The sequence below is a fragment of the Catharus ustulatus genome, chromosome 7, assembly GCF_009819885.2.
Source record: "Catharus ustulatus isolate bCatUst1 chromosome 7, bCatUst1.pri.v2, whole genome shotgun sequence".
NCBI lineage: Eukaryota > Metazoa > Chordata > Aves > Passeriformes > Turdidae > Catharus > Catharus ustulatus.
Window position 1 is genome coordinate 19,600,521 of NC_046227.1, and position 18,610 is coordinate 19,619,130.

The 18,610-nt window shown below is 36.6% G+C and overlaps 1 protein-coding gene across 4 annotated transcripts in view; it reads right to left on the reverse strand.

Annotated features, from left to right (window-relative positions):
- Nucleotides 1–18,610, reverse strand: part of B3GALT1 (beta-1,3-galactosyltransferase 1) — a 179,506-nt gene that overhangs the window by 55,343 nt on the left and 105,553 nt on the right. The gene's annotated exons all lie outside the window — the stretch shown is intronic.

Genomic DNA, 18,610 nt, shown 5'->3' on the forward strand with positions numbered 1-18,610 from the left:
TAAAGGTCCTAAATGAACTACATTTGAGAATAGGTTTCTCTGGGTAAGACTGTCACCTCCAGTCCAGTCATTTAATTCTGCCAGGGAGATTTGAACATCTCTCCTCTCATGGGGGTGGATTAGTTGGTTATTAGTTACTGTGTTGGACAGCTTTAATGTTTTCCTTGTTGCCAAGAGGTGGGCTACTGAAGTGATGCAATGAGTGCCAAGGGACTGCTCTGCCACAAGGCTTCAAGCAGCCTGTGAGGCAGCTGAATGTACAGAGCCCAGAATCAAGGCTAAGAGTGCAGGAGGCCACTTTCTCTTTGAGAAAATCAAAACACTATTACTATATATATCGATACTAGCAGCCTTTATTTGCTGCATGGCACAACTGCTCTGTCACATATTTGACCTTGACCTAATTTGATCTTCCCTGTGGTTAAACAGGAAGTTCAGCTGAGAGTCAAGTAATTTCTCTCTACCCTCACCCCACCAGTTACTGCTAGCTTGTCACTGATACTGTTGAATTTTTATATGAACACCTGTCCATTAGAAATTGGATGGGGGCCATCCAGACAATTTACATTTATTTTAGAATGTCTTGCAATTAGCGAACTTGGAAAATTGTAAAATGCAGATAGAAATCACGCTTGTATTAGAAATACGTGAGAAATGAAAAAATTCAGGTCGGCATGTGTAATTGCTGTCTTTCTTGTTGAATTTATATCAGGGAGTTTTATGCCTAGAGGCACTGCATGAAATTACCACTGTATTTTGGTGCAGCAAAGGCAGAAGTATGAAAAGGTCTGTAACTTGACTAACTTGGAACTGGTTTTCTGTGACATTTTTATCACAGTTCCTTTTACGTTTTTATTACTAATAATTTGAATTGCAAATAAATATTCTAAAAAATTTTTGCTGCTTAATTTTCTAATTGAAAAAATATTTGAGCTTAGAATCACTACTTTTTTGTAACAAAACATAACCGAAATATGTAATTTTCTGATCATATGTAATAAGATTTGCCCTCAATCTGTTTAATGCAATTTAGAGCCTAATAAGGTAATCCCTGAAGTTTTTACCTTTGTTAGTTGTTTGTAGATACTGTCCCAATATTGCCTCATTCAAGGTGAGCATTGTAGTGCCAGCAGTTACCTGTACTGAGGCTGGGTTACAGTCTTCAACTGTTAACAAACCCTCTTCATAATGCGTCATCTCCCACTGTTAAGCAAATTTCTGTTGAGTTGGGGTGTAACATACAAACGGGGCTAATAGTTCAGAAGGGGTGGAATGGGATGAATAGGATGCAAGATGGTTTGCCTTGGTTTTGTAACTGAAGTGGAAGAGAAATCAGTGGTTGGTTTCCTTCAATTAAGAAATATTAGCATTTTGAGTCCATTTTCAGAATGGCTGTATTTATGCAGATTCAAATATACTAGTTCTTTATTAATTTTTTTTGGGTTGAGAATCATAAACACAGTTGTCTTTTTTTTTTTCAGTGAGGCTTCTTAAAAAATTCTGTCTCTCTGTAGTAATCGAGCTGCTTCTGCTTCACTGAATTTCAAATAAGTGTGAAGTATTTCCTTTAAACAGGTAGAAGATAAACTGTAAACTACGCAGCATTTTTAAGGTATTGATCCAAAAGAGACAGTTTAAAATCTTGACCAGGGTCAAAAGAGTGAGAAACAGTTTTTGGGTTTTGTAAATGAAAGATGGAAAGGAATTATAACTTACTAGTTTTCAAAGCATAGAATTGCTTTACAAATTAAACTCAGACTTGTATTTACAATTTGCTGCTGTAATTCTTTTGAAAACAAACACCCTCGCAACATACACAATAGTGACTATTAAATCCCTATTAAATGTAATGGTCACTAATGAGTGTGCCCTTATAGATAATCCTTCAGCCCATTGAAATCTGGCAGTGTGTAGTGTCAGGAGCATCTTGATTCCAGTATGGAACAGCAGTGTAATTATTTTGGTGTATAAAGTTAGACTCCCAAGAATTCTGGGAAAGGGAAAAGGCCATGCTGCTGTCAATACTTCTCAGTAAGTGTAAGTGATGTGCAATTTCATTTATGTATTTGATTTGTATTCGGCCCAGGCTGAGATTGCCTTTTCTGAAACTGCCTGATCATTTTGAATTCCCTGGAGGGAATGCTTTTAGAAAAGACAGCAATCTTGCACAATGCTCTTGCTGATGACAAAATCTGGGGCTTCTTGCCCTGACACGACTGTGAGAATGTGTATGTACTGCAGAGCAGAGGGCTGTTTCAAAGACCTCCTGGCAGGCCTCAGCTATTATGTGCTGAAGATTGTTACCCAAGGACTAAGGCTAATCTAAGTTGCAGCAGAGGAAAGCTCTCTTAAGTGGTCAAAATTCAAGTGCTTGGTCTTGTTTCTACCTACTATGAAAGATGGTGTGCTGGTTTAAATGTTTACTGGAGGTGCTATCCCTGTTGGTTTGGTTACACTGTTCTGCTCAAGGACAGTCCATACACTTTAGCTTGTCAAGGTAGTATGAGGTGGTTGTGAAACAGCTGTGGGGCACACATGGCCAAAGAAAGGTCACAGTCTTCTTCCAAGAACAAATGGGAATAAATGCCCAGTATTCACTGGTTTTGGAGCATCTCTCAAGAGTTCAGGGTCCAGAACAATTCCCATACAGGGAATTACTCTTCCCAAAGAATTATATCTTCCTTATTTTTGTCAGGCATTGGATCATTTGTAGTGAAGTTGAGCTTCATCAGGTAATCCAAGAGCTGAAACAAATGCATTCTGTTCGCCATGTGTATGCAGTATGTATGAATTAGTCTAAGGGACTAGTTAGTAAGTTAACTAAACAGCAGATTCGATTTGGTATATGAAATTAGAATTTTATTTTATATTTAAGTTGCAAGTATCACATTTTGAGATAATGAAAAATTTTTTGAATAAAATACTTTAGTCTGGTTCTGCTTTGTTTTTTCACTGTTAAGTAAAAATGAAACTTAAATGTCAAGGTATTTTTTGTTGGTGTTAACACCATTTCTGTTGTATCTCTGGGATTTTCTTAGTTACTTAGTCCAAAATACTTGAAAAAATAAAAAAAGGCCCCAGGCAAGTACTTTTTCTCCTGAAACTGATTGTTCTTGTTGAGATTATTGAGATTCCAACTTCTTTATGAGGGGAAAGATGGAAATAAAAAGGCTTGAGGCAAGTTTTGAAATTTTTAAGCCTTGGCTAAAGCTAGTTTAGATCACTTGGCATGGGCTTGAGTCAAAGTAGGGACAAGCTGAGAGGAGGTGGTTAGGTCCATACAATGAAAAATAGACATAGACAAACAGGAATGTGATGAAGAAAAGTGTAAATGAAAGTATAAAGACACTTAGACTGAAGACAGAACAGTGATTATTATAGACAGCATAGCAAAAAACCAAAGGAATGCATAGAAAAAAAAATTCGAATGGAAAAGCATTGAGAGGTTTTCTGGAGATGACAGCTCCCTGACTTCTTTTGTTCCAAACTCTGATTCCTTGATCCTCCGCATTTTTTTTTTTAATTTCTCACTAAGTAGCTGCATGAAAAAATTCTGAATATCAGACGATAGTTTTTTTCTGCCTTTAGACAACTATATTAACAGAATAATGACTCATGTTGTTTTTCCATGGATGCTTTAAAAAAATTATAAAATTTCCTACAAATACAAAATACTGGCTGCAGATACAAATAAGAAAGTGTTAAGATAAAAGCTTTGTAAGGAACCTATTTTTCTGATGATGAATGTTCTGCAGAATGGATATCATGACATGTCCTTCTACTTAGCAATAGGAGAGGGATGTATAACTAAGTATCAGAATGATGAAGATCACATTTAAAGCACATTCATTTTCCCCAACCCTTTTTTTTTTCCCTTCAGACATCCAGCTTGCTAGAGAATTTATCACTGCAAAGGATGTCTAGTGTATGACTTATTTCGTGCTAGTTGTCTTTCACTGATATTTGTGTGACCTTATTCCCTTGACTCCATCCTAAAGGAAAGGTGGAAGATCTTAGGCAATTATATGCCTTTGCATTGGAAAGTAGCTGTTCCAATGCTTGGTTTTTGCTATGCATTTGCTCAAGCCAGCGTAGTTCAGTAAACTTCAGCAGTAATATTTTTAAGCAAGCATAAACCAGTTATGTCCACTATCATAATTGCTATTCTTAAAGCTAAGGACTGATGAACTGTTGATGAAGAACTAAAAACTAGCAGCTATGCTTAAAAACTTTTAGAATGAAGTGTTTTGTTGTTTCTACTTTCTGGAGCTGTTTCTGTAAACCTAGAATTGAATCTCAAGTGTTGGTTTGTTCTGATTTGGAAATGCCAAGTATTTCAGGAGAAATTTTATTCCTAGAAGATCTTGAATTGCAGCATTTTAAAGCAAATATTTTCCTTGCGAAGCTGTATGGAATTCTGAATATATCCCATTCTAAGCTTTAAACATTTTAAAAAAAGCTTCTATTAAAATATGGAGTCAGAGTTAGGAAAAAACCCCAACTTAAATTAATTAAACTAATCTAATAGAGTATTGTGTGTGTGTGTCTTTGCACGATAATGTACATCTAATAAATCCAACTGTACATATCCATTTCTTTTGTAATGACTGTTATGTATTGCAAGTATGGCATCTGTATGCTGCCTGAGATGAAGTGGTTGCTTCTTCATTGAGTAGCAGCAGCAGAATTTTGACTGATGCTCAAATAGGTGCTCAAATTGCAAAGTTCATGGCATCCTCACTAAACCGAAGCTCTTCTGTGTTTAGATGAAATAATGACCAAGATCTAGTCCTGCAGCTACAATTACTTGCATTATTTTTGCTTTGTGCTGAAGTTAGCAAAAATTTATCACAGGTCAGATACTTAAAACTAGTTTTTGTGTTTGTTGAGCACTGTAATTCCATGCAAGCTTGACTTAAAATCATGTTTCTGACATCTTGCTGAATTTCTGTTTTATACCCAGTGACAAAAGCTGAGTATATTTTCAGCAGAGACTTACCATAATATTTTACAGTCTCATTAAGACTTTTGACCAGTCTGATCTACAGTTTCGTCTTTTCGTTAATGCATTTCCATTTTCCCTATATTGCCTACACATACTGAGTTTAGAGGAGACTTTACTTCATGAAGAGTCTGCTTTTGTTGCAATCATTTTACACTTCTTTCATCATTATTGCATGAGATTTGTATTGAGTATATAATTTAGCTTGCTTCTTGCTCTGTGTTCAATCAAAACATGAATCTTCTGCCATAATACTTTCATAAAAGGAAAAAAAACCACTTAAACAGGATAAGGATGTTTCAGCATAGTGTGCCAATGTGAAGCATCACACTTGTGTATGCAGGTTTGAATCCCCTGGAGCTTGGCAGTGTCTTAAATTTCTTAAATGGCTGATGAGTATTTGGTTGTTTATGTAAAGGGTTTCCGGACTTCTGCCTGCAGTTCATAACACAAAAGCTTCTGGCACTGTTAAGACCCTTTTTGTGCTGGCTGGAAGTCCCAAGGCAGAACAGACAGGGAGTCAAAATTGCTGCAACAGACGTGAAATCCTGGCTATGCTGACTTCAGTGGGAGTTCTGCCATAGTTGACAGTGGGCCAAAGCTTTCATCCAGAAGTAGTCCTCCCTTGTTGATAATCCTGGTGTATGCCCTAGGGAAGCTTTTGCTTTGTTGCTGCCACCCAGACTGTTTGTGCTGAGAAGATGTAAGTCTCTTAGGGTGTCACACTATGCCTTTCACAATCACAGCACTTCTGGGAAAGGAGGAGGAAGCAGAGAAAGAGAACTTCAAGTGTGGACACACGCTGTCTTACTGCTTGTGCCTGAGTCATTCCCAGGAACATGGGTCAAGCACTCTGACCTGAGCAAGATTAGCTTCTTGAGACTGCAGAGGAGGGAGTCATCAACGACTGCAACCAGTGGATCTCCCAGTCCTCGCTTCTGCATTTGCAGATTATCCCTTTAGTGATGCTTTTGGTATGTGAAGCAACAGTACATTCATTAATTCAGCCCTACTTGGCCCATGCGCTCTGAGTTATCCATGTAAATGTGATCTATTCTCAGAGATGCTTCAGAAGTTTTTATGTTAGATGACAGCAGCAAATGGCAAGTGTTTGATGCTTTTTTAGTCATGAGGAAGGTGTGTGATGCAGAACATCAGAATGTGCGTTTAATCGGTGCTGATTGAAAGAGGAAATGGTTCAAATTGTGCTGGGGAGATTTAGATTGGATATGAGGAAAAAATTCTTCACCAAAGGGGTATCAAGCACTGGAACAGGCTGTCCACTTAGGTGGTTGAGTTTCCATCTACTGAAATATGGAAAACATGTAGATATGGCACTTAAAGACAAGGTTTAGTGGTGGACTTGGCAATGACAGATTGATGGTTAAACTTGATGATCCTAAAGTTTTGATTTTTTTATGATTTTACAAGAAGAAAATCAACTAAAACTAAATCCTTGTTCTTTGGGAAAATACATGTTATTTCTGTCAGGTGAAAGTGTTCTCATTAGAAATATTCTCAAGTTGTTTTTTGAAAGCAGTTATTCTCTTGCCAAACCATCTAAATCATAATTTTGCTGCTTTGTGAAATAGAGTCAGAAACTTTCAAAATACAGAATAATTTGGAATTGTAAATAATGTCATCCTATCAAGTACAAAATAATAAACTGCTACTGTTTCACAGTACTGGAAGTAAAAATAATCTTTGCTGTGTGGTACTGTCTTAAGTCTTCATTAAAAAAAATTTAGAAAAGTAATTAAAAACATTTTGGGGAGTTTTTGAAGAGTTGGTGTTTGCTGCCTATCTTTATATATCTCAAATGTATGAAAAGAAATTGCTGTTGCTGCTTCTGTGGTACCAGAAATTAAATTCAAAGCTTGTTTACACTGCTAACAGTTATTAATTTCACACTGAAGGTGGAACTCCATATTTTTATCTGTAATGAACTGAGAAGGCTCGTTAACTTCAAAGCATTACTGCAGTGGCTTATCCCATATGAATGAGAATTTAAAGGTACAATACATGTATCCATTATGCTTATACAAGCCTTGTGATAATTTTGCCAAAAACCAAAATAAACAAGTAATTTTGCTATAATTAACTTCACAGAAAATTACCGCATTCATTCTTTTACTTAGGTCTTCACAGAACTTATTTCCTTTCTACCAAGATCATAGGTGTTGGCAGCCCAAAGAGCACTTGCATGTTGGGTAATCATAACCTTGGGGTCTGAATGTGAGATACTGTGCTAACTGAGCATTATTCTAGATTTAGATCTTAATCAGTCCCTTCAACTGGTCTTGAATCTTTGAATTCTTACAACATTCCATTCCTTCATGGAATTCAAATATTAATGAGGTAAATGAAATATTTTTGCATCATACAGAACAGTTCAGTGTGTACAAACAAGAAAGTTGTATTCTGAGATAATGTTTCTAGATTCTGTTATCTTTAGGGTGTATTTTGGGAGCAGAAATGCTTCTTCTGCACTTCTCAAAAGGTTCTGTTTGTGTTTTATCTTTTCTGTAGTTTAGAGAGAGTTTGGTCTTTGAGATGACATCCTTTCAGGACATAGTGTTTGCTTAGGGTATAAGACCTCTTTCTTGGATATGTCCATGTGTGGCTTTTGCTATTATGTATTTTCTAGTCTTGAACTTTTTTTTCCCCCAAGACTTATCTGCTTATGACTAATTCCTGTCTGAGCACTTTACATTGTATAATGATACTTTAAATCTCATTAGCAAGACAGTGGATATTTCTTCAGAATAATTAACTGCATTTTTACTGTGATGACCAGAGGATAAAGCAGTTCTTACTCCAAAATAATTTAACTCATTCTACTTCTCTCTTCATGTCAATTCTGATTTCACATGCCTACTCCTTGAGCTGTCTGCATCAATTTAGTTTTTGTATGACAAAGCACTGTATACTTCTATGCAGGTCTGTAAATAAAAAGCAATAAGCTAACATTTTTCACCTGTATCAAATGTATTTCATACCTTTTTTTTTCTGGTATACTTGCCATTAAACTTCTGTCTCTTTATATGTATTGCCTGTCTGCGTTTCCTGTGTCCCTCTGCCCCTTTTCTGTCAATTGACAGAATTTTCAGCTGCAGATGAAATGTAGTACCTCTTTTACCTTTGTGCTGATGGATTCACACATGCATTACAGACAATTTCTCTCCTATGGTATATAAAGTAAACTGTCTACAGCCACGTATTTGCTTTCACATATACACAGCACTGCTTCTTTCAAGCAATATGTCTATATATATGAGGAAAGTTGAGGATTCTGACTAAAATCCATCTCTGAAATGAAGACAAGGCTAAAAACCCAGAAAACAATTTTGGTCTGAGATCACTGTCAACTCAAAACTCTCAATAACCTAATCAGACCACTTACTACACAGCAGTATCTAAGATATTCTAAATGCCTATGTTATACTTGTACATGGAAATTGTCCTATGTTTATAAAATTCAGATCGATAAATTCGTCTTTTTAAAACACTGAACTACAGAGGTCAGCTGCTTGGAACTGCTCTCCCAGGATTGAAGACTGGTGTCAGACTGACTGATAGCTGCCTGCCCATCAGAGCAAATTGCACTCGTTGCTCTGGGACACTCAGCAGGCTGCTTTTGTTTTACTCACACTGCATGTTACTGTACCTTGTCCTTGTGCTTTGGATATCATCCCTGATCTTTAGCCCTTGATTTAGCCCCAGATTCCTGCTCTTACTCCTAGAGCTCCCACTTGCAGTGCAGTCTTGCTCTGACTTTTGCTCACTTAGCTCCCTTACTGGCAATATTCCTATTTCTCATACTCTAAAATTCCATATTTGTCCAGTTCTTAAGATCATTTCATCTGTTAAACAAAATTTGAAGTTTAGCAGAGACTTTGATGAAATCTCGGTATAAGTAATTTAACACTTTCTTCAGGTTACTGTTGTAAGCTGTTCTGTCAGTTCCTGTTAATGGTGCCTAATCATTCAGGTTTTTAATAATTTTATGTATTTTGGCCTTAAAAAAGTAATCTGTGAGCCCTGTAACGCCTAAAAGTGCACTTTTAATTTACAACCAAAAGAGATTAAGACTTGCTTGTAAACCTGTTTGATTGAAGGATCTGTAAACCTAAGACAAATACCTTGTAAGCAGTGTGAGATTTTTAAGAATAACAAATTATGGTTTCAGTATGGTCTGTTACACCAAAAAAGTGACAGGATTTATAAATCCCAGTAAAAAGTTACAGAGATGTAAGGAAAGGAGTACATACTTTGAGTGCCAGCAGAAATAGCCAATGCATTTCAGTTTGAATTTTATTCTCATTTAGCAATATATATAAAAGAAGATGTGTCTCTGTGTAAAATGCAAATGTGTCAATATTAAAAACAGTTTATATCATATGAGAGGATGAAGAAAAAGACAACAAACAAATTCTCAGTGGCAAGAGAAATCAATATGCCCTCAAGTGTAAACAATCATATATTTAGGGGTACTACAGCACTTCTTGTGTATTTGTCTATTTTATTTCCTTTTTCAGATGTTAGGCAAAATCCTATATAAGTTGGAGGCAAGAATACTCAGCTGCAGAATCACTTTGCAATTGCAAACATCACTGTGGCTGCTTTTGATACCAATTTAATTCATGGCATTCTTCAGTATTACCAATGAAGGTAGTACCACAGAGTATTGCAAAGCTTGGCAGTGTATACAGTATATTGTGTAACATCAGTATGGATGCAGTGTTCAGGTTTATCCTCAGAAATGTGTATCTGAAGGTTCTGATTCTTTAGATTTATCTGTGAGATTAGGGTCTCATGGGCGCTACCACACAAACTTTTAACCTGCAGAACTGAAATGTGGGATCATAACGTAAATAAAGAGAAAACACACAACCTAACTCACCTTAGTTCAGGGCCTGCTTTTGCTTTAATACTTCAGTATTTTGATGACTGAGGTTTTGTGTGTGTCTTGGTGAGATCTAGCATTTACTCTAGGCTTACTTTGTGTAACAGCTTGCTGTATCACTAATTGTTATTCGTACTGGGTTTTTTGCTTCCTCTTTTTCAGAAGCTGTTTGAATGCCAAACAGTCGCAATCATCTGTCAGATAATAGATAGAAATCTGGGATTGTAACTAAGTGTAGCTACAGTACATGCACTTAAATGCTAATTAAACCACACTGACTCCAAGGTCATCATCTGAGTGATTGTACTAGGCTCAAATCATGAAAAGATCTTGTCAATATAAAATTTTTTTCATTCCTAATTTTTATCTTGCATAGAAAATAACTAAGTAGCTCTTATTCAAAAGAGAATTTCGGTCTCAGAATTCTTACAACACAAACAAAGCCTTTTGAAAAATTTGATCTTCCACCATTGGCATGCTATTTGAAATTGTTCCTGTGTTATTTTGCAAAGTGTTTCATTAGTTTTATGAGGATTTTTGTAATAAGTGTATGTTAGATCTAAGGCAGGAAACAAAGCTATATTTACAGTTCCCAGAACTTCTCATTCTAACAGTTTTCATTCAGTTGCTAGGAGCTTAGCCAAACTTTTAAAGTATTTGGGCTGAAATGTATTGTATTAGGATATGGACTTTAATTATGTGATAGCATACTATTCTTCTCAAACTCTTTCCCTGCCTGCCTGATTCAAGATGGATAATACTGATTTAACAGACAGTTTGCAAATATGTAATTTAAAGATGTGCTTCATTTGGTTTGTGGCCCCCTGGCTCATTGCAGCATTCAAATCTTTCTCTGAATATGACACTGCTGTTTTTCTCATAAGACTGATGGACTCCATCAAAACTACAAATGTTAGTGTCTACATTTTATAATACTCTTGTGGAATGAGTGTTTACTCTTATTTCTGTTTTACAGCATGCTATGGCACAATAATATATCCTCAAAGCACAGACCAGGTTGAGTGACTAATGTGAAATACTCATTACCTAATTTCTCAAAGAACACAATATTTGTCCAGAGCTGGAGTTTTTAATACTGGCAAGTCAATTCACTTAACTTGTACCTATGAATTCTTAAAACTTCTGCAAACGTAAGCCTTTGTGTGCCAGACTGTGTGCTCAGAATACACAGCAGTTTTGACTGCAGTGGCAGGAAGCAGTGGCAAAAGTTAAAGAAATTCAGTTCTCTGCTCTACTTTCTTTAGCATAAGGCCTAGACCTTTCATTTCTGTAGCAAAAGAAAGTGGGGTTACAAACATCAAGGTCATTCTCTACACAGCTGGCTTTCATCCTCAGAATCTCATCTTTTCTGTGCACTGCAGTGACAATTATAAAGTGCTGACTCTTGGTATTTCACAGATAAGTAGGAGTCAGCAAGACGTTTAATTTTCAGTCTTACTCCCGTAGAAGAAGCCATTTTATTTAAGTAATATGGAAATCTTTTTCATAGTCTTTATTCTGGAGTTCAGCTTAAAACCCCCATAGGCATTTTTACTCCAGTCACTTGCAAAATGCTCATGCTTGGGATCTACATGAGGAACAGCCCATAACATTTTTTTTCTTTTAAAGTTATATCAGTATTTCAGGTCCTCATTGAGATACACTGGATTGACCTAATGACCTAATTTCAGAGTTCTTGTCTGGTGATATCTTCAACACATCTTTACTAAAAAGTGATTTGATAATAGAAGCTGGAAATTCCTGAGTAAAGTGACTTGTTTTTTTCCTGTTCTCATGTAAGCAGCCTACTTTGGAAAACTTTGAAATATAGAGCCAAGAGCTTGTTTTATAGGGTGGAATAGTGGACAGGCACACGCTCTGGGGCTAAAAGTCCGGATATGGGGGGGCTCTGCTGCTGAGACTGTTTAACCACCCATGACCATGCAGTCCTGCCCTAATGTGGCAAAGGACAGCTCTCCCAGCTGTACTGCTGCAATGTATACTATACTGACATAGGCATATTAACTTGGGAAAACAGTTTTTTCTGGAGAGTTATTTTTAACCTGGATCAGGTCATGACATAGTTTATACAAGAATTTCACAAGCATTTACAGTGCTTCAAAGGAAAGGCAGGAACTTCTTAAGCCATCTTTTCTCAGAAGTCCATTGAATGTGGAATTAAGAGTTAAGGATTGCAGTATGACACCCAATTAATATCCAAAATCCTGTCTATTTGTGTGGTTAGTTACAAATACTGTCAATTCAGGTCAGGATTAACATTTTGTCTGCTTCAAACCCACTTAAATGCAATCTGTTTTTATGGCAGAAAAACTGAGCTACCTTGCTCAGCTTTTATGTATAAAATGGAAAAAGATGGAGAGCAGACAATGAATAAATCCACAGGCAGAATGCTGTTGCTGCTGTTGCTTGGTTTGTTTTTCTGAACAGAACAGTACATTAAAGGACATAAAACCAGATACACAAGATAGTATATTAACCTAAATTAAGCTTCAGGGAAATGAGTATCAAGAACAAAACGAAGAATTTTTATGCCTTGTCATTGGGACAAGGCATATGAATATGTGATCAGCTGTGATCCAACTGAAAGGAAATCTGATCCATGAGTAAAAATTAAAAAATCAGTGTGTTTTTGGAAATCTTCATAATATACCTAATTTAATGTCCCACAAGACTCAGGAATAAGGCTGCACCCTACACTTCATTATGAACCGCAATGTAGAGAGGTGTGACCATGAACAGAATATTTGTTACTGTGAGTAAACTGAGCCCTATGTCCTTAGAATCTGGCATTTCTATATTAATCTGTGGGCACAGTGGATGGATGAAAAGACTTCAGTTACTGTTTATTTCAGGAAATAATAAATTCTTTTGGAAAATCTGAATGGCTAATTTGTTTTGTTCATTTGTATCTCATATAGCTTTTGCCATCTTCTCTGCCTGATTAATGCATCTCTAGGTTACTAGGGAAAGGTACTACAAATAAATAAGTACAAAGATTGTTCTAAACTTTAAGTATCAGTAAGAAGCAAAGATTGGAGATCCTTCATGTGTTAGGCAGAATGAACAGTTTTCTTTTATTCTTTAAATGGCAGTGTGGAAAGATGCTGATTCTAAAATTACAGGAAACAGAGAAGTTATAACAGTATGGAAATTACAGAGTAAAATGCAGTTGTTGCTCCCTGGATGCAATGTAGTTGGCATGCTCAAGACCTACTCCACGACGATTCCCCACTCCCACAGTGTACAACCTTAACATCTGCTAAAGGGGATGAAGTGGAGGGTGGAGCAGAGTGGGAGCACCGTGACCAGGCTGTTGACGTCCTTGCAGGGAAGGGAACTCGATGGTACTTGGCAACTAAGAAGGTACATAGCACCTGTCAGCGAGGGGAGAGAGGGGAGATGTCCTGCTGCTGAGCCAACAGCTGTAGTGAAATCCTTCTCCTTAGATGAACTTTGTTCATTATAGCCTAATTGTAATATCAACACACACCTCCACCCCAAAGTGCTCCCAAGGTACAACCACCCCTCTCTGGAAATGTGTTCTATACTTTTTTGAAAGCAAAGTGAGAGAATTTTGCACCAATCAGTAAAAAAAGGTATGTATGGCTAAAGTCACTCAAGCACCACCTAAACAACAAGAAATTGTACCAAAGTAAGCTGAGAATGAGGGAAAAGTTAGGGAAGACTCCATCATAACTACTGGCATCAGTCAACAGGCTGAATCTTTTTTCTCACTGATAGGGATGCCTATTGGGTAAGAACCATGCTCTGTATGTGCCAAATACTTTTATTGGGGATTAGAACTTGTCTGTGTATTTCTTTGAATATGTCTTAGCAGTCAGATATTATCACTGACAATCCTGGAACCGTAACCTGTCACAATTTTTATTAATAAGGAGTGTTACTCTGTCAGCTGCTGGTGTGAGTCCTTCACAGACACTGGCAGTCCTTGCAGGGGGTAACATACTCAAATAAGGGGAATGCTCACTAAGGGATCGTAAAGTGGAAGGACTTGCTGAAGGGTTTCCCTGAGTAAGTCAGTCGAGCTACCCTGCAATCCAGCAGGACTGAAGGATCTCCCTAACAGAACACTGACAGACTGGCTGGACACAAGGATCTGAGCTTTCCTGGGGTGCTGACAAATACACAGTGGAGTGAAGGAAAGGGTAAAGGAAATCTTCCCTTTTTATGTGCCATGGTACTATAATCTGTAGTTTATTACAGCTAAATAGAGATGATGTTACCAAAAAATATGCCAACAAATCATACTGAACTGCACCCTTAAGCAGCTGTTTTACTAACAGCGTACTTTAAACTATCCTTCAGAATTTTTGCTATTTTTCAATCTTATGCAGCTACTTAGTTTTGTAAAACGTCATGGTTTTATTTTGTATTCATCCTTGGTCAGTTTTTGTATTAATATAACCATACCCTTCATAAATCATAGACTAGTTCAGGTTAAAAGGTACGTCTAGTTTTAACCCCCCTCTATATATATATATGTAGATTAAAGACATAAAAGTAAGCTTCCTTGCACATTTAGATCAACCCATTACTGAAGGTGAGAGGGAGAACCTAATTACTCTTTCTTAGTAACAACTTTCATGAGACTGCCTGAAGACTGTAATCAAATGAAGAGATTTTGTCCTGCTGAGCAGCTGTCAGTAAGAAGGTTCTAAACTAATATTAAATGCCTTTCAGCAAAATATTGTCTGTATCTGAATAAGAATTTTTATTTTCTGTACAATATTGTAGTAAGAAGTGTTTCTCTAGAAGTAATCCTTCAGCAGTGTTTGGAATTATTGAGTAGATTCCCAAAAGGAAAAAGAAATAATTTAGACAGTGTAGAGTTGCAAGGTGACACACAATTATAGACCTGCAGCAGTGTCAGCCAGTTAGATATTAATTTTTGTTAACTTCATGGAGCTTGCTTTAATGCTCAGGAAAGAAGACTGCAAAATTGAAAACATACAACTTGCAAAACTACTTTTATTACCCAAGGAAAAATAACTCTATCTTGGAAGATGAAAGTCCCAGATATTTGAGATACGTAATAAATAAAATACAACTCTTCTTTTTTCCAGTGAAGCATACACATTAATTCTGAGTGTATTCTTCACCAGCAATTGGAAGTAAGCTTGGTAGAATTTTCTTTCTATAATCAATGTCACTTATCTACAACTTTATGGCAGTACTATTGCAGGCTTACTAAAAGGTTTTTGAAGAACTGCTGACAGATACAGATTGTCCTGATGAACCTATTCTGGCAACACAGAGAAAAACACCTCAAGGAGGTTCAATTCACTGAACCACTAGAATTTATTTCAAAAGTAGCAGTTTTCCCTGGTAATGCTATTGTTTCTAAAGGGAACCATAAGTAGGAACAAAGGGGAAAAAATCCAGGATATGTATTTTGCTTTTAGTACTTTATCTCCACTGCCTGATAACCTAAAGTAGTCAGCAAATGCACGTGAAGAAGTCTAAGCCAATGGACCATCAGGTACCCTTAGTGTATAAAGTATTTGGAAAGGGGATATATGGTCTGTCATCGTGTGACCAAATAACTGTATTTGTACTTGAAATTACTGTAGTTATTTTTCTTTTAAAGAACAACCATATGAAAGTACTTTAAACATTTTTCTTGATCTTACACAGGCACTCTCTAAAGCTTTTTTTTTTCCCTCAAATAATGAAAGTGATATGTCTCTTCATAGCATCTTGGAAATTCATTGCAAGATTCACTGGCATTCACAGTGTCTTAAAAAATGTGGTATGAGCATTAAATCCAATGACAGGACAATCTAAAGTGAAGTTGCTGTAGTGGTACCTTGATATTGCTCATGAGCTGACATCAGTGTTAGACAAGAAGCTTCCTTAATGAGGCTGCAAAAATTCGGAATTTCCAGAAATTGCAGCAAAATGCACAGAATAGTTTATAATGTAGCTTTCACTAGCAGCGTGTAGTTTCTTAACTGTAGCTAGCTCAATGACATGAAATGTATTGCAGTTCCCTGTGGGATGCTGTGTGTGCTATTGTCTGTGGCTTCATCTTCACCAAGATAAGACATAAGAAAGAGAAAAATCTCAGCTCCTAACCTGGAAGGAAAAAGACCCACAATCAAACTAGTGCATAGATTTACAGCTGGAAAAAAGTGTTAACTGTTAGGAGATGTGAGGAGTGATGATACTAGAATAATTATTTATATTATTAGGGGAGAGATAATGGCTACAGAATGTGTAAAATGTGCAAAATTAATACAAAAATATCTCAAAATTTTTTTGACAAAAAAAACCCCAAAAATGTCTTCGCTTTTTCCTCCTGTGTTGTTTTTCCCCCCTCTCATTAAAATGTTTTCTTATTACGATATTTTTCCACTATTATGAATCAGTATTGTGTTTCAAATGGTTTTTCATTCTTAACTGCTTTACCCACTACATGGTTCCCATTTTATAAATAAGAATGGCACTAACACAAAGATCAAAAGACGCTGTTTAGAGAATGGAACTAGCAAATCCATGAGAAAATGTGAAATCATTCCTGGAAAGGAAGATAGGGCTAAGCTGTCTTAGTATCCACTAGTGAAAATGGCGCAACATTTTTAAAAATTGTTTTTTCTTTGTACATTTTTAAAAGTTGTTCCCCAAAGAGATAAATTCTGAACAGTTTCTTTAAAAATCCAGTGGAACTATTAATTCTAGCAATCATTGAATTTTAAGAATCAGATAATTGCTAGTATTAATAGTATTACTGCCTTGAATTCAGATTAAATTAACAATCAAGGTGAGTCAGTAAAAATCATCCCTCTGCAGAAAGGTTTTTGTGAGTTTGTGTGTCATTTTGATATTATTTCAGTTCTAATTCTTAGAACTACAGTCCTGAGTAATTTGATGTGTATTGCTGGTTGACTGTGTGCAGTTGGGCAAGTATTTTACCTGTCTCAAATTTTTTAAAGGAGCTCTGGAACACTACTGCCTTTCAGCACTGGCAGGTCTCTCATACTCATTGCCTATCTCTCAATACCTGGTGTTTACCTTTAAGTCCCAGCTGCTAAATGAGTGTTTTAAAAAAATTATTGGGTCCTTAAGACTGCGGGAAATCTGAAGATATGAGCAAACGTATGCCAAGTCTCAAAAGTCTGTAATAAAATCAGAAAAACAAAGTGAAAAGGCTTTAGGTTCTTGGCATGTGATGGGAATCTCTACAAATACTTGGAGGTCGGTAATGTGAAAATTCTAGGGCTCTGGAAGAGGTGTGTGCAAGTGTAAACTGTACACTTTCATTTTCTGTATTTCCCTTTTCCTCTTCTCCTTCCCAGTAAAACCCTAGCAGTTTTAGAGTCACCCTGCAATGATATAGCAATTAAATAAATGATTGCCATATTGTTTCAAACAGTGCTTGGAATACTTGGAAGAACTGGGTACAAGAAACACACACAAAAAAATCATCTGCTTCTGTTACTATGGTGTTCTGGAGAAGAATAGGATCTTCTAGTTTGGTCATTTTAGCAGGTCAGTAATTGAGATCATACTATTTTTCTTGGTAACGCTTAGTTGGTCCTGAAGACAACCCCCAATATTTATACAGATTTAAAATGCAGTTGTTTCATGCTGTTTGCTTTTGATTAATGTTTTAGCAAAGGAACTTTACAGGAGTGTTCATGGAAGAATACAATTTAAGTTCATACTTGAGAGGAGGGTATTTGGAGGACTTGTACTGGTTATAAGAATAATGTTCAGGCAAACACTGAATGAAGTCTAATGCACAGCTTAATTAGTTTCACAGAATAAATTTTGAATAATAAACATTCACAATGGGATTGGGTTGCAAAAGAGGGACTGTTTGCTGAAATTATTCAGCAAATAGTTGTAATGAATAATAAATATGAGAAAATTGTGATCCACTCATAGAAATTTCATTAGTAAGTAAAAAAGGCAAAAAAAATCAGAAGTAAATTATGAATGGTAAGTAAATTATTAATAATTTCCACAAATGTACTGTTGCGATCATGTACTGACTTTGAATCAGTGTAGATATGTGTTTTCTTCTCATTGGTTTTGTGTTATTTTAAGATGACAGGTTCTGAGTTCAAAATGCAGATACTGCTCACAAGTGTAATGAACTCTAGTAGATCTTAAATCCTAAGCACCATATTGTTCTAAAGGCATTTATCTAAAATAAATCAAAGAGTGTATTTGCCTTCAGGCATATAAAAGTGCTGGTTGATGTGCTGGACTATTTGTGTGTCTGAAGGTAAGCACATCCCCAGTTGTGTGCTGGATCCTGGGCTGGATTGCACACAGGTAACTGGGACAGTTTCAGTAGTCACAGCTCACCTGTGAGAAGGGCATGGCCTGAGTTCTCATTTTTGAAGTACCACAGAAAGCGAGGTGCCAGTTTCTCGTAGTAGCAGCTGCATGTTTCTCTGTGCTTTAACAAGAGGTGTTTAGAGCTCCCATTTTCACAGAATCTCACAATAGCTGAAGTTGGAAGGGATTTCTGGAGGTCAACTGTTCCAACCTCAGTGCCACCTAGAGCTGTTTGCACTGACCACATCCTGGTTTTGGTTATTTCCCAGGATAGAAAGTCTGCTTTCAGGGCAGTTGGGCTTTCATGCCAAAGAGGTGAATGCTGCTGCTGGATTACCATCCTTGGTGGATGCCTAACAATCATTAGTGGTTAT